This window comes from Canis aureus, unplaced genomic scaffold, assembly GCF_053574225.1.
Source record: "Canis aureus isolate CA01 unplaced genomic scaffold, VMU_Caureus_v.1.0 ptg000459l_RagTag, whole genome shotgun sequence".
Taxonomy (NCBI): Eukaryota; Metazoa; Chordata; class Mammalia; order Carnivora; family Canidae; genus Canis; species Canis aureus.
The window spans coordinates 24,935-39,267 of record NW_027554632.1 but is presented as its reverse complement, the minus strand read 5'-3'; the positions used below and the strand labels follow the sequence as shown (position 1 = coordinate 39,267).

Below are 14,333 nucleotides of genomic sequence, written 5' to 3'. Positions count from 1 at the left end.
CTTTTAGGTTTAAAGATTCTAAACATACGACATCTTGACTCACATAGTTTCTATGGAAAGGGAGACAGTATATTTGAGAATGGAAAAAGTAATTATTCTGCCAAAACTGTCTTTCACTAATGCTAAACAACTGGGCAAATTTAACACATTTTCCACCTTCTCACATATCTTAAAAACTAGGCCTTGCCAACTCGCCACTGGTGTGATATTGGTTGTGCACAATTCACATTTTCATCTGTCATGCAAAAACCCCCAATTAGAATAATAATAGTAATAACAATGAAAACAGTCTAGCTTTTTGCAGTTTACAAAGGATTTCCACAAAGCTATCTCCTTTGATCCTCACAGCTCTGCCTTTGGGAGGCATGATACACCTCCCCCCCTTTTATAAGATGGGAAGGGTCAAGGTTCATGAATAGTTAGTGACAAAACTAAAAATCCACTTTATGTTTCCTGATTTCTCATTTCTGCTATACGCTGTGTGCTTAGACCAGAAAATGCCAACAATTATATCTACCAGATTAGACCTAGTTATAAACAGTGAGAAGAGTCTTCACAATTTAGAGGATTAAAAATTCCAAAGAGATGAAGCTACTTTGCCAATGACAGTCCATAAGACAAACAAAACAGTAATTGAAAGAGAGAATATGAAACACCTTTATAATGCTATTAAAGCTTGAATGTGTAATCAAGCAGGAAAAAGTGTCAAGTTCAAATTAACCGAAGTTAAGTCAAATACACAAAATAGGACGAAAAATGTAAAGTAACAAAATACTTTTGGTTAAAATTCAACTAATAGGAAAATATTAAGGTGTTATTTACAGATTAATGAATAAAACAGAAAATTGGATGTTTGGGCATAGAGCAATTATACTAATGGGTATGAAATTCCTTCTCTTGCCTCCAGCGAAAAGAACTGGCAGTTTTCTGATGAGGTGAGATATACATAATGCAACTTTAAAGCACATACAAGGCAAGCATAACATGACTTAAGAACAAAAATTTTTAACCAGAAGGGCTATAAAAATACTGTTTTATGCCATACAGAAACCATACAATGCATAATACAGTATTTGAAAAAGATTTAAAAATAGCACATTGCATATAAAAAATTCCAAAAATGCTACTTTCACATTAGAACAGCATGTCAGAGAAACCAAAACTGAACAGGCAAATCTTGTCCTAAAAGTATATTCATTACATCAAATGCTTTAAAAATTTTAAATACAACATATATACACAAGGAGAACAGGCTGTTTGTGTCGCTCTGTCACACAGTAAGATCCTTGTTCTGTTTCTAGGAGTTAACAAGTCCAACAGCTAAAAAAAATTTACTGATTTAGAACTACCTTCAACTTTCAAATGCAGTTCTTCAAAAATCAAGGTGAGGATATCAGTTATTACCTTTTCTTTTCATTCTAAACTGAAGTAAAAGTAAATTAATTTCAGGTAAAATAATTGATTCACTCCTCAGAGTGTAGATTTGCATGGCTGAAAATGCATTGTACTTTGAGGGTAGCTCTATCAAATTAAATCACAAAAAAAAAAAAAGAACAAATTTAATGGTTTTGATTTTCTCTACTTCCCAAGCCTAATTTATGATAATTTTCTTAAATATCACAGTTTTCTGTGATATCTTCCTATGTCCTGTGTTGATTCTGTTTTAGATACATTATTATATTAATAAGGAGGTCTAAATTGTGAGAAACCATTGTGTATCCTATTCAGAGGCTTAGAGAGTTAATTAAATGACATTCTTAAATGATGACTTTGAAAAAAGCATATAATTAGTACAAAAAGCTGAACAAATGTAAGTCAAATTATCATAAAATAGCTATTATATAAATATATGTGTGCATATATATGCATTTAATTTTTAATATTAGATATATATTTTTTTAAATAATGGCTTTAATTGTCATTTTGAATATATGGTAAGGGAAAGTGTACTTTAATTAAATATACATCATACCAGTGATGCTGGCAAGGCTGAGTTAATCCTAATATTGATAACTATAAAAAATATTTTGTACATGATAAGACAATGAGAGAAAAAAAGCAATCCCTTTGAAACAAAACTAAATATATATATATATATTCACAGTGGTTTGTATAAACAGTATGCACTTCATGACAAAAACATGTACAGATTGAGCACCCTAGGGCTCTCTATATCCTAAAGAAAATGAGCATTTACATTATTCATGGATTGAACTGAATTTTAAAAAGATCAATTGTACACTTACCCCTTAGGATAAAATGTTCTGGGTTGTACAACTTTAACACCATCATTAAAGTTGTTTGCAAAAGGAATACAGAATTAAAAAAACAAAACTTGGGATCCCTGGGTGGCGCAGCGGTTTGGCGCCTGCCTTTGGCCCAGGGCACGATCCTGGAGACCCGGGATCGAATCCCACGTCGGGCTCTCGGTGCATGGAGCCTGCTTCTCCCTCTGCCTGTGTCTCTGCCTCTCTCTCTCTCCTCTCTGTGTATTCTCATGAATAAATAAATAAAATCTTAAAAAAAAAAAAAAAAAAAAAAACAAAAAAAAAAACTTTTTTTTCTTGGGAGTGGAGAGTCTTTCATTTGCTGTTATAACCAGCAAATACCATTCATTAACTCAAAAAATGGAAGAGGGGGCCCCCTAAACACTATTTGAGCAAGCTGACCAATATACATTACAGTTTTAAAAATGAAAGTTATATGCTCTATGTTACAAGTCCCAACTAGGCAGTGTCAGAATGACATCTATTTCTTTTTTTTTTTTTTTTTTATGACATCTATTTCTTTGCTTGCTTTGTGATCATACCCCTTGGAGGTGTTATAGGTCACGTGGCATTTGGCTTCTTTTTCTCTGCAGGCTTTAAAATATGAAAAGAACTCATTAGAGTCTCGACCACACTCATCATGGCACCTGCATTGTCAAAGTCTCCAAAATAATTGGGTTCAGGAAACAGAGTGACCAACTGCGTCTTTGCAAGAAATTCATATCCATCTTCAACCACCTGATGGGCTCTACATAGAAGATCCAAATCATGCTTATGGAGAAATTTTGCAACCACTTCTACACCAAATGTGAAGGACACTCCTCTGTCATTTTCATCTCAGCCTAAGACATCTTTAAGGGGGTCAGACCAGAAAAGATTACAAAGAAGACCCTGATCTGGTACATCAGTTGGTCACGTAATTTGCCGAATCTGCTCCATAGATCAAAGATCTGGTGATAAACCTCTGTGACAGCAGAGTATCTTCTCATCCACGATGGCTGGTATCGGTAAACAGTTAAAGCAGTATTCATCATAAAATCCATAAATTCTATTGATGCTGGCACACTCATGTTTTCCTCTGAGAAGAAAGAATTCTCAAGATATTTGATTTTGTAAGCCAGTGAGGGGCAGGTAGTCTCCGATGACTGCTTCCCCTGTCCCCAAGGCACCGTTGCTTTCTGGTGGGAAAGTTGAAGCAAATCATAGTCTTGCCCGTGGATATCACCACTATTGTGAGTGGCGCTTCAAGGCCTAGTAGGATAGGCTGACCGAGAAGGATCTCTCAGGACTTTACGCACAGTCCTCGGATTTCATTCTCCTGTAGCTGGACATTCTTACCAGGCTTGGACCCTCTCACTTCCTGCAGCCATTGGATGATGCTGTTGACGTTGAGTTTATCCCCCCTAACTGCCCCGCTCTCTGCTTCCTCCTTCTCTCCTCACCGGAACCATGAGAAGCAATATTAGATATATTTACAACTTCTTCCCACTTGTACTCAATAACACACAGTTGTCAAGCAACTTCAGGTTAAAATCCAGTCAGATGCCTCTGAACAGTGAGTTGCAAGGACCACACTAAGAATGACACTTGAAACCATAATCTTGACAGGAAAAAAAAAAAAGTTTAACTACATGAAATACTATTTAAAAAAACCAAGAGTCTCTCATTTATGGAGAGACCGTTTTCAAAAGGTTTACTTGTTTGGTCTATTACATCACATTTTTTCTGTAAATATGTGGTTAATATCTCAGTTTGATAGATAAGAGTCTATTTAACTCATAACCAACCTGAAAAATAACATACTAATGGCAACTAATCTACATTTTCATGAATGGTCTTCTAATATTTGAAGCCAGATATCTTGTCTACCTTATCTTCTGTGATGTGTACCTTTAATTTTCACATGAAATGACTTTCATGGGTCTCCTCTCTCTTTTTTATCAAAGTTTCTCTTAAAACACACCCAGCGTTTAACACAACATGGTCAGATGTGGTCTGACTAGAGGAGAGTGCATAGGAATTCCTATCTTCTATGAAATAGATATAGTATTTCTGCTAGTGTGGCCAATCACACCTACTATTTCAGCAGTTACATTGCCCTATTTGTTCACATTAAGCTTTGTCAGCCAAAATCCCTGTATCATTTCTAAGTGAATTATTATACAGCCAGTACTCCCACATCCTGCATTTATGGGATTTCCAGCTTCCTTTTATTGCATAAAATGGACTGAGCAATTTTCATATAAAAGAGAGAAGCTTTTAGATGTAAATTTCACTTTGTAAAAATGTATTTCTATGTAAAACTTAGAAAAACCAAGGGAACCATCTGGATATTTTGAGGTAAGTAATTTATCTAAGCATTCTTATGTTAAAAAAATTCCTTAGGAGAGGTAGAAAAAATATTTTTTTGAGGCAGTAGTTCTCAAACTGTGTTTCACATTAGAATTCCAAGGGGGAATTTTTAACTTTCTCTAAGCTCAAGCTGGACCTCATACCAATTAAATCTAAGTGTATGGTGGTGGGAGTCAGCAACCATACATATCTCTAGATGACTCCAATATATACCAAAGTTTGAAAACTACTGGTTTAAGAGTGTAAGTCGTATAATGAGAACACATGGGGGGCACATCTAAGTTTCATCACTATTAGTTATAAAGCCTTGAGCAAGTTACATAACTTCACTTCAGTTTCATCATCTATGAAATGGAGCTAGTATTTACCTCCTGAAGGTTGTTAAAAGGATACATATAAAGCATATAACAAGGTGCCTGGCATATGATAATAACTGTTACTAGTGTTATTTTTCTAATATTTTGAGAATGTATATGTTACCAATAGTTGGCACAACAAAATACCAACTTAAGGAATAAGCACATGAAATTTATTTTATTCCACATGTCATTCACCCTTATGAATATATTCAATATATATAACTCAAGTAGCAACATTTTTACTACATGTCAGTCCTGTTTTAAGAGCCAAATGGGAATGAGTTGTCAAAAAAATATGTCCTTGAGTATAATTAGATAATAAATTTGTTTATTTTATTAAAATCACTTTCATTCATGTATTCATTCATTTGGCAAATTAGGAGCCTCATAAATGTTAAGATACTATTTTATGTTGTGGAATTCAAAATAAATAATTTGGTTTCAGGCAGGGCAGCCCGGGTGGCTCAGCGGTTTTGCTTCAGCCCAGGGCATGATCTTGGAGACCCGGGATGGAGTCCCATGTCGGGCTCTTTGTATGGAGACTGCTTCTCCCTCTGCCTGTGTCTCTGCCTCTCTCTTTCTCTCTCTCTGTGTCTCTCATGAATTAATAAATAAAATCTAAAAAATAAAAATAAAAAAAATAATTTGGTTTCATATTATAATCATCTGGAGTGATTTTTTTTGAAGATTTATTTATTTTAGAAAAAGAGAGAAAGAGAGCATACACATGTGGTGGAAGAAGTGGGGGGCAGAGAGAGAGAGAGAATCTCAAGCAGACTCCCTGCTGAGCATGGAGCCTGATCCCAGAACTCTGAGAATCATGACTTGAGCTGAAATCTAGAGTCAGACACTTAACTGAGTCACCCAGGTGCCCCCTGGAGTCATTTTTTTTTTTTAGAAATATGAATGCCTAGGCCATAGTCTCAATACATAGAATGGGGATAGGGCTCTTGCATGAGAATATATTTTTTAAAGCTCTGAAGGCAATGTGCATCTAGAATAGAGAATGACTGATGTGCACAATTCAGACTGTGTTGCTATTACAAAGTCAGTACATGGATGATGATCTGAAATGCCCACATTTAGTTTAAGAATAGATGAGGGAGGGATCCCTTGGTGGCGCAGCGGTTTAGCGCCTGCCTTTGGCCCAGGGTGCGATCCTGGAGACCCGGGATCGAATCCCACGTCAGGCTCCTGGTGCATGGAGCCTGCTTCTCCCTCTGCCTGTGTCTCTGCCTCTCTCTCTCTCTCTGTGACTATCATAAATAAAATAATAATAATAATAATAATAATTAATAATAATAATAGTAAAAGAATAGATGAGGGAGGGTGCTTCTGGAATCTTCTATAAGAATGAGAACAGTAGCAAAAATTGGCAAAAGTAATTTCTTTAGAACTCTAGAATATAATGAAAAGTTCATAATTCAGCATGTTTATGCAAGAAAAATGGCTTGATCTCAGTAAGAACAATAAGTTTTGTGGCATTTAAAAACTTTCCCTATTCCCACCTCCCTCTCCCCAGCTTGATAGTAGCTAGAAACTATGTTATCTGAGAATACCTGTAGCCTAGCAACCATAGGAGGAGAAGAATGTGTTTGGAGCTCCGCCTAAAGCTCTATCCCAACAGAACACTTGTGATTTGACTTTTTTTTTTAATTTATTTTTTATTGGTGTTCAATTTACTAACATACAGAATAACCCCCAGTGCCCGTCACCCATTCACTCCCACCCCCCACCCTTCTCCCCTTCTACCACCCCTAGTTCGTTTCCCAGAGTTAGCAGTCTTTACGTTCTGTCTCCCTTTCTGATATTTCCCGCACATTTCTTTTCCCTTCCCTTATATTCCCTTTCACTATTATTTATATTCCCCAAATGAATGAGAACATATAATGTTTGTCCTTCTCTGATTGACTTACTTCACTCAGCATAATACCCTCCAGTTCCATCCACGTTGAAGCAAATGGTGGGTATTTGTCATTTCTAATAGCTGAAGAATATTCCATTGTATACATAGACCACATCTTCTTTATCCATTCATCTTTCGTTGGACACCGAGGCTCCTTCCACAGTTTGGCTATCGTGGCCATTGCTGCTAGAAACATCGGGGTGCAGGTGTCCCGGCGTTTCATTGCATTTGTATCTTTGGGGTAAATCCCCAACAGTGCAATTGCTGGGTCGTAGGGCAGGTATATTTTTAACTGTTTGAGGAACCTCCACACAGTTTTCCAGAGTGGCTGCACCAGTTCACATTCCCACCAACAGTGTAAGAGGGTTCCCTTTTCTCCGCATCCTCTCCAACATTTGTTGTTTCCTGCCTTGTTAATTTGCCCCATTCTCGCTGGTGTGAGGTGGTATCTCATTGTGGTTTTGATTTGTATTTCCCTGATGGCAAGTGATGCAGAGCATTTTCTCATACGCATGTTGGTCATGTCTATGTCTTCCTCTGTGAGATTTCTGTTCATGTCTTTTGCCCATTTCATGATTGGATTGTTTGTTTCTTTGGTGTTGAGTTTAATAAGTTCTTTATAGATCTTGGAAACTAGCCCTTTATCTGATATGTCGTTTGCAAATATCTTCTCCCATTCTGTAGGTTGTCTTTAATGGCAAGTTCTAAGAAAAGCTCCAAAGCTTTGTCTTTACCTCAGGGCTTATTCATTAAGGAAAGCCCTATTCTCAAGGCGTGTCATAAAAACTATCAGTGGCAATTATTTAACATAAAACCTGTTTGATATGGTAATATCAGTTCATCAGTTCGGACAAATGAGAGGCTGGCCCAAACATAATTAAAAAGGAAAATTTTAAAAATGGGATGTCCATAGAGGGCTTTGAAAAACTCCAACATTTTTGTGGGGATCTGAAATGCCACATATAAGTGAAGGGCATGTGTATGGTCAGAAAATACCTGAGATGGCCCTAAATGCTCATCTCTGGCTGACTTTGAGGCTCTACACAAGCAGAAATAAAGGGGAAAGTTGCAAACTGTTGGAGTGTTCAATGTGTGCCATAAAGTATACACAGAACACCTCATTAAGGATGAGAAACCTACTGGTGAAAAGAATTTAAGGAAATTTCTGTTAACTCATTTGCTGACCAGTAACTCATTTGCTCAGTAACTGAGCAGAAATCTCAGTGGCCATACTGACAAAGAATAGACATTATAGAATTAGTACAAGAAAGTAACTAACAAAGAAACAAAAGCAAAAACAGCAACACATAGCAAAAATACAACCCCTGAGAAGGAGGAAATCTGATTTCCAGAGTTTCTACATTGTATTATTTAAAATACTAAGTTCTTTCCAAAAAAAATTATGAGACATACAAAGAAAGGGGAATGTTTACCACAAAATATAACCAAAGAAAGAAATCAGTCAATAAAACTGGACCCTAAGGAAGCCCGTACCATCTTGGATTTAATAAAGGCTTTAAATCAGCTATTAAAAATAAGTTCCAGGAACTAAAGGAAACCATGCCTAAACAACTAAATTTGAGACCGTATCTCAGGAAGTAGAGAATATTAATAAAGGGATTGAAATTACATATAAAAAAGAATCATTAGAGGGCAGCCCAGGTGGCTCACCTGTTTAGCGCCGCCTTCAGCCCAGGGTGTGATCCTGGAGACCTGGGATCAAGTCCCACATCGGGCTCCCTGCATGGAGCCTGTTTCTCCCTCTGCCTCTCTCTCTCTCTCTCTCTGTCTGTCTCTCATGAATAAATAAATATACTCTTTAAAAAAAAGGAATCATTAGAAATTCTTCAGTTGAAAAGTACAGTAATTGAATTGGAATTCACTTCATGGGACCAATAGCAGATTTCAGCATGTAAAAGAGAGACTCAATGAACTTGATTTATTGAGACCCAATGAATCTGATAGGCCAATCAGACTATCCAGTCTTCAGAAACAAAAGAAAATGAAGAAAAATGAACACATCATCAGAGATCTATAAAACAGCATCAAGCATACCATTCTACATATATGGGAGTTTTGGAAGAAGAGGAGAGACACAAGGGGCCAAAAGAATTTTTTTTTAAATTTTTATTTATTTATGATAGTCACAGAGAGAGAGAGAGGCGCAGAGACACAGGCAGAGGGAGAAGCAGGCTCCATGCACCGGGAGCCCGACGTGGGATTCGATCCCGGGTCTCCAGGATCGCGCCCTGGGCCAAAGGCAGGTGCCAAACCGCTGCGCCACCCAGGGATCCCCAAAAGAATATTTGAAGAAATAATGGCAATCACTTCTCGAATCTGATGAAAAACTTTAACCTATATATTCATGTATCTTAATGAATTCCAAGTAGGATAAACTACCACAGACTAACTAATATAAACTGTATAGGAGCTCTGGAAACCAGTTCAGAGATCTATCGCAAAGAAGTAAGAAAAAGTCACAATAAAAACTTCAGGAAATTTCCTGGCATTTTTTTCTTTCTCTTGTCCCACCCTCTTCCAGGCAATGACACAGGAGGAAGCAGATCAACTCCCAGTTCCTTACCTTGGAAATTATCTGCAACACTCTGGCCTGCCTATGGGCTACCTCAGAGAGACTGGTTTCTATCTCACCTCACTCAGAGCTCAGACAGGAAATTGTGGCAGAGTTTGGACCTGAGGTGGCAAAAACTATGGAAGGCAGTGGCAGGCATTGTGGTGTGGGGGACTTTAGATTCACAGATACCTGGGGGCAAGAGATTACAAACAGAGGAATATAATAAAACATCTATGCCCCCAAAGAGAAGCTGGAGTGAGACTCTTTGATAAATTAAGATATTTATTTATTTTTTTTTAAATTTTTATTTATTTATGATAGTCACAGAGAGAGAGAGAGAGAGAGAGGCAGAGACACAGGCAGAGGGAGAAGCAGGCTCCATGCACCGGGAGCCTGACGTGGGATTCGATCCCGGGTCTCCAGGATCGCGACCTGGGCCAAAGGCAGGCGCCAAACCGCTGCGCCACCCAGGGATCCCGATAAATTAAGATATTTAAACACAGCCATAATCACAGGGAAGTTTTTAAAAAGGATACACACAGGCCCAGATAGAACACATGCCCAGAAAAGACCTCTAAAGACCTTATAGCTTCACCCTGGGCTGATTCCAATAGAAATGACAGGATCTTGTTAACTAACTTTCCACTTTTCCAATGTGGAAAAACTAGGAAAGGTGGCTGTATTTTCATATGCCCGCTTAAAAGATCACAACACATACCAAGAAACAAGGCAACACAGCTCATTCAAAGGAACAAAATATATCCTCAGAAACCATCTCCGAAGGAACAAATGTATCAGGAAGGCTTTAAAACAATTGTCTTAAGTATCCCAAAGCTAAAGGAAAATACAAAGAATTAAAGGAAATAAGGAAAATGACATAGGAACAAAATGAGAATATGAACAAAGAGATATAATGAAAAAAAAAAAAAAGGAACCAAATAGAAATTCTGGAATTGAAAAGTACAATAGCTAAATTGAAAATTTCACTAGAGATAAAAAAGAGACTCAACCAGGCAAAATAAAGAATCAGTGAACTTGAAGACAGGTCATTTGAAGTTACTGATTCTAAGCAGCAAAGGGGAGAGAGAGAGCCAGAGAGAGAGAGAGAGAGAGAGAGAGAGATCAACATAGGCATTATGAGAGTCACAGTAGAAAAAAAGAGAGAAAGGGACAGAGAGATTATTTCCAAACATTTAGTCTTGGAACATTGAAAAACTCACAGCTCATATCATGATCAATGATGAAAAGACTGAACATTGTCCAAGACTAAATATTTTAGGCCACAAACAGGACTAAATGTCCAGACTAAGGATTTTAGGCCACAAAACCAGTCTAAATTTTTTTCAAAGACTGGAATCATACAAAGTGTCTTTTCCAAACACAATAATTGAATGAAAACAGAAATAAACACCTGAAGGAAAACTGGAAAATTCACAAATATGTGGAAATTAAATAACACACTTTTAAATAACCAATGGGTTAAAGGAGAAACTATTTTCTATTTCCTATTTCCATCTATTTTCTAGAGGGAAAAAAAATAGCAAAACAATAGAGAATATAAATGAAACCAAAAGTTGGCTATTGAAAAAGATCGGTAAAATTGACCAATTGTTAGCTAGATTGACCAAGAAAAAAAAGAGATAAGACTCCAGTAATTTAGATCAGAAATAAAAGAAGGGACATAACAACCAATTCTAAAGAAATAAAAAAGATCAAAAAGGAATATTATGCATGGTTGTATGCAAACAAGTTGAATAACTTAGATGACATGAACAAATTTCTAGAAACACATAATCTAATAAGACTGGATTATGAAGAAATAGAAAATCAATATATCTATAATTAGGGAATTGAAACAGCAATCAAAAAGCTCATGACAAGTTAAAGCCCAGGACTAGATGGTGTTACTGGTGAATTTCACCAAACATTTAAAGAAGAATTAACAATAATCTTCCTGAAAGTCTTCCAAAGAATTAAAGAGCTAATATTCTCAACCTCAGTTTATGATTCTGATACCACAGCTAGACAGACACTATACAAAAAGAAAACCATAGACCAGTACTGTTTGTGAATATTGATGCTAAATTCTTGACAAAGTGCTGACAAGCCAAATTCAACAGGATTATACACCATGACAAAATAGGATTTACTCCTAAAGTGTATGGATGGTTCAACATAAGAAAATCAGTAAGTGTAATATACCACATTAAGAGAATGAAAGTAAAAATCCATAAGAACATGTCAATTTCTGCACAGGAAGCATTTAAACGAAATCAAATACCCTTACATGATTTTTTTTTTTAAGTCAACAAACTAGGAATAGAAGGAAATTATTTCAACATAAAGAAAGCCAGATAGGAAAAACTCACAGCTCCTATCATGATCAATGATGAAAAGACTGAAAAATTTCCCTCCAAGGTCAAGAGCAACACAAGTATGCCTGTTTTTATCACTTCTATTTGACATAGTACTTAGGAAGTCCAAAAGAAAAAGAAATTTTATTTTTTTAAAAGATTTATTTATTTGAGAGAAAGAGAGTAAGAGAGAGTGTGTGAGTGGGGAAGGAGCAGAGAAAGGGAGAGAATCTCTAGTAGACTCCATGCTGAACATAGAGCCTCACAAGGGGTTTGATCTCATGCTCCTGAGATCATGACCTGAGCCAAAACCAAGTCGTTTAACCACTGTACCACACAGGCACCCCAAGAAAAAGAAATTTTAAGATCTAAATTGGAAAGGAAGAAAAAAATAATCTCTATTCACAAATGACATGATCCTATATGTAGAAAGCCCTAAATTCTGTAATAAACTGGTAGAACTAGTAACTGAATTCAGCAACATTGTAGGTTACAAAATCAATATGCAAAAAATAGTTGTGTTTGCACTATACATTAACAATGAACAATGTGAAATGGAAATTTAGAAAACAGTGCCAATTAGAATAGCATCTAAAAGAATAAAATACTTAGGAATGAATTTTTAGCTTTGTACACTGGAAACTATAAAAGATTGGTAAAGAAATTAGATACAAATAAATGGAAAGATATCTTGTGTTCATAGATTGAAAGATTTAATATTGTTAAGATGGCAGTGCTACCCGTAGTGATCTACAGATTCAATGTAATGAATGTATCAACATCCCAATACTTTTTCTTGCCAAAATAAATTAATTCATCCTAAAATCTATATGGAATCTCCAGAGACCCTGAACTGCCAAAATGATCTTGAAAAAGAAAAAGTTGGACTCCTTAGACTTCCTGATTTCAAAACTTACAACAAAGCTATGGTAATTAAAAGAGTGTGGTACTGACATATGAACAAACATGTAGACCAAGGGAATAGGATAAGAAACTCAGATATAAACCCTTGGCTATGTGGTGGAATGATTTTTGACAAGGCTGCCAAGACCATTCAATGGGGAAAGGACAGTTCTTCAACAAATAGTGTTGTGAAAACTGGATTCCACATGCAAAAAGAATTAAGTTGGACCCTTACCTTTTCTATATTAAAAAATAATAATTTGGAATGGATTAAGGTCCTAATGTAAGACCTGAACTATAAAAACCTAGACGCACTGGGTGTTATTCTATATGTTGGCAAATTGAACACCAATAAAAAATAAATTTAAAAAAAAACCTAGAAGAAAATAATCCAATGAAGCTAAAGTTTGAGCAGGCTGAGTTTAGGTCTAGAAGTAGGATAATAAAAGTATTCCAAGCATGGGACCCAAATCCATTTCACTTCTTAAAAACAAGGGTACACAGGGGCTTCCACATTCATGAAAGGAGGCAGGAAAACACTACTAACTACTGTGTATGGCTACTTCTTGTGTAAATATGTGTGTCTAGAGAAACAGAGTGGTGTAACTTTGTGACTAGGAACATCAGTGAGATGTCTGTTGGAGGAGAGTGGGGATGTGCTAGATGGGTGATGGGTATTAAAGAGGGCACATGTTGTGATGAGCACTGGGTGTTGTATGTAAGTGATGCACCACTGAATTCTACTCTAGAAACCAATACTACACTACATGTTAACTAAAATTTAAATTTTTTAAAAATAGGCTATACCTTTGGTTGTAACTTTCCATTCTGTATATTACACCTCTGTCAATTCCATCCCCTCCTACACTAGCAACCTACACGGCAGCCCTTTTTGGAGGTAGCGTCTGAGAAGTACATGGTAGGGGAGAGCAGCCCCAGAGCAGGGGAGGAATGTAGGTGAAAGCCACAGATTTGACCTTAGATGGGGTGGTCCTTCCAGCTGCAGTCTGAAGATAAGCCGTTTAACACCCTCACTATTGTTTTGGTCCTTCATGAATCCACCACTTGAAAATGTGGCATACGGAAAAAAAAATATTTGTAAGACAATTCACTTTAATCTTTTAGGATTTGGGGAACTGGGAGCCAGATGAGTATACTTCAAACTGTTTGGTGACTTTAAAATGAGAGCAGACCCCAAATAGGCAGAACACAAACATGGATCCCATTTTAAGGAGCTTTCAGATTTAAAACAAGACGAAACTGTGTAGCCTGTTAGGCGCACCATTGGACAGCTATACATTTGACAGTCCAAACATGACCAAATCAAAGCTCATAAACCATGTTTATGGCAGTAGTCTTAGTATGAAACTACACCACTACACATGCCTTCTCTAGCTTCTCTTTGGCTTCCTGATTGGGCATGGGTCATTGGACAGCTGAAGGTAAACAGTGTGATGTCAGATTCCTGTGCTGTTTGATCAGCTGTGTTCCGTCACACCTGCAGTCAGGAAGCTGGCCTCATCCACACTCAGTGCTTGACATTCCTGGCTAAAATTGCCTAAACGTGTATTCCAACCTCACAGAAAGTAACTTTTTCTCTTCCCTTTTGGGGAATCA

At 36.8% G+C, this 14,333-nt stretch overlaps 1 pseudogene; it reads right to left on the bottom strand.

Moving 5' to 3' along the window:
- Positions 1 to 2,709: 2,709 nt before the first annotated feature.
- LOC144310139 (serine/threonine-protein phosphatase PP1-gamma catalytic subunit pseudogene) lies at positions 2,710 to 7,820 on the bottom strand (annotated as a pseudogene).
- Positions 7,821 to 14,333: the final 6,513 nt, after the last annotated feature.